The sequence below is a fragment of the Octopus bimaculoides genome, chromosome 6 (assembly GCF_046866305.1).
Source record: "Octopus bimaculoides isolate indiv1 chromosome 6, ASM4686630v1, whole genome shotgun sequence".
Taxonomy (NCBI): Eukaryota; Metazoa; Mollusca; class Cephalopoda; order Octopoda; family Octopodidae; genus Octopus; species Octopus bimaculoides.
In genome coordinates, this window is record NC_142933.1 from 3,042,216 (window position 1) to 3,045,464 (window position 3,249).

Sequence of the window (3,249 nt, forward strand, 5' to 3'; positions counted from 1 at the left end):
CCAGTTAGGTCATTTGAATAACAGTCGAGGCTGAAATTTAGTATTAGCTCTTTCCTGAATTTTCTATATATAGATTATTACTCAGCTCTCGCGTCCTTGCTCCAGGGAGAAAAGAGATAGTTTCTGGAGCCTCCCACTGCAACTCATTTGTTGTACTCTTACAATGATTTCAGTGTAGTGGCGTTGGACCGCTCCAAGCTCAGCATTTAGTTTGGCACTGAGGTGACCACAGCTGTCATCTCAGTAGTCCAGGTGGCTGAGAACAGAGTCAACATGTTTTCTTGGTTTCTTGAGCCGAAGGATCTTAGTATCCATCTTTCTCATTTGTCAGCTCTTTCTGGACATCTTGGTAACGTGCATATGAGATGATGCACCATTACATATACCGATCCCCCAAATCTCTCTCTCACACACATATACAGATGTAAAGAAGTATACATACATTCAGTGCTGTAAGCAACCTCGGCCAGGTGATTAATATAATACCGATTATCGCCAATTAAAGCAAAAGGAACCAGATTTCGAAAAGCATTCATATACATATACATATATATATATAAGTCAGTAAATGGTGGGGTTGTGTACATGATTTGCTTCGAAAAATGCAGCTAATATTCTCTGTACAGAACAAGGAAATATATATATATATATATATATATATATATATAAACACACACACACACACACACACACACACACACACACACACACACACACACACACACACACACACACACACACACACACACACACACACACACACACACACACACACACACACACACACACACACACACACACACACACACACACACACACACACACACACACACACAAGGGTGTACTGAAAAGATCCTAGCGTTAAGAGTGTCACGAGTCCCACAATTCCGAGCTCTTTTACTGGGCTTAGAAAAACTAAAGGACCCGCTGCGATAAGTGTGCATCTGAGAGGGGAATATGTTGAATATCATAATTCATTTATTCTCTTGTGTTTTCGTTTACCCAACGCCAGGAACTTTTCAGCACTCCCTCGTTTGTATATATATATATATATATATATATATATATATATATATATATCGCATATTATGACATAATAAAATAGAATAAAATAAAATATAATATAATATAATATGATGCAATATAATATGGTATACTTTTATTCTTTTATTTCTTTCAGTTATTTGACTGTGGCCATGCTGGAGCACCGCCTTTCGTCGAACAAATCGCCCCTAGGACTTATTCTTTGCAAGCCTAAGGTAAGTGTATATTATATTTTCAGCATGCCTAGGAAATATTTCTACCGTTTCTGTACAACACCTGTTTCTATGTGACGATTTATATAAACGGTAAAACACAGCCACACGGTTCTCTTTGCAGTGTTGCTGACAAAAGCATCACGTGATCATAAGACTTCTCTGTGAATGTGAATGCCAGAGAAACCTTGGCTCCGAAGACTGTATATATCAAGCATACATCGCACGCACACACACACACACATGTATATACTTATATACACATCTTTTATGAAAATATGCAGCCTGGGTATATTTTCATGCGTCTTTTTGTCTAAGTTCTTGTAAAATATGTACATGTACCTTCCTCTCTCCTCTTTTTCTCCCTCTCACACTTTCATTGTGTGTGTGTGTGTGTGTGTGTGTGTGTGTGTATATATATACACGCACATATATATCTATGTACCAATCAATCAATCAATCACTCGCTCACTCGCTCAGTCTGTCTATTTCTCTCCCTCTCTGTCTGTCTGTCTGTCTGTCTCTCTCTCTCTATATATATATGTACACACACACACACACGCACACTCGCCCGCTCACTCACTAACATATATACAATTATACATTTGTGCACGTGCGTGTGCGTATCTGAGTGCTTATGTTCTTATTTTTCTAATCTGAAACATTGAAGAGTCAGAAATTCGGCTGCATTATCTTTTCAAGCCAATTGTAACAACGACAGTTCAAATTCACACACATACACGCACATACAAACACAGTTATCGACACACACACACGTATACACATCCATATATAATTGAATATAATTTGATGATGAAAAACAACCAGAGAAAATTATGAAAATATAAAATATGAATATATAGAGAAATCGGAACCAGCATTTCGATATAATTTTCATTCTTTAAGTTTTTTTTTTTTATTGTTTACTGACTCCAGGAGCTGTAGAATTTGAATAATATTATTGTAATGTAGAACTCTATTGCCTGGGGAATAGTGCATGCCTCAAGTGAGAATGCTCCCGTCGTTAGATGGAATGTATACGATTATTAAAAATAACATTATTCACCCACTCTCTCACTAGGTTTGAGATTGGAGGAATGGTATTACCACATGTATGACATGTATATGTGGTTATACATGTGTGTTTATGCATATAGACATGCACGTATACAAATGTACATATTCATGCACACACGTTCTAATACACATACCTACACACACATCTATCTATCTATATACACACATATATGTATATATATGTGTGCGTATATATATATACACATATCCTTTCATAAATAAATGTGTATATATATATGTGTGTGTGTAAGTACAGACATCTATCTATCTTTCTATCTATCTAACCATGTATTCATTTATAAATACCTGTACACATGAACACACACATATACATCAATACATGTACAAGAATACAGAAATACAGACACACACGCATATACATACATATATACATACACGCATTCTTTTCGTGCCTATAATTCCCATACACATTTTACATTTGTTACAGTCTTGATTTCTAATTAGTTTTTGAGTTCACTCAACTAAAACATACCTAGATTAAATGATCCACGCTGCATAACTTGAGGCGTTGGTGAGTTAGGGACCTCAAAATAACTACGAACGACTCGCGTATTTAACACAAGACAGCCGAAACGCATTCACAGTATTTCGATGAGACACCGTTTTCAGCAGTATTTAAACAGACTTTGTTCATCTCTTTGTACGACCCGGTCGCTTTATATTCATCCTTCGTAGCCAACTGATGTTTGTAGCAAGATTTCACAGAAACTCGATTCTTTTCACAATTACAAATTTGTTGAAAAGCCTAGATATCCTCGGAGACTTACCTAATGTTATATATGCATATATTTTTCTTTCTGTTGATATATTCGGGTACCTTTTATTTCCTTACATTAATTTATTATTTCAGTTTAATTAGAGCAAGTAATCATTGTGCATTACAGTAATTAAAATT

At 35.9% G+C, this 3,249-nt stretch overlaps 1 long non-coding RNA gene across 1 annotated transcript in view; it reads left to right on the top strand.

Moving 5' to 3' along the window:
• Positions 1 to 3,249, top strand: part of LOC149134909 (uncharacterized) — a 246,121-nt gene that overhangs the window by 68,746 nt on the left and 174,126 nt on the right. Inside the window, exon 2 of the long non-coding RNA XR_016242099.1 lies at positions 1,181 to 1,259. This is a non-coding gene — a long non-coding RNA (uncharacterized LOC149134909). The remainder of the gene's footprint in view (positions 1 to 1,180; positions 1,260 to 3,249) is intronic.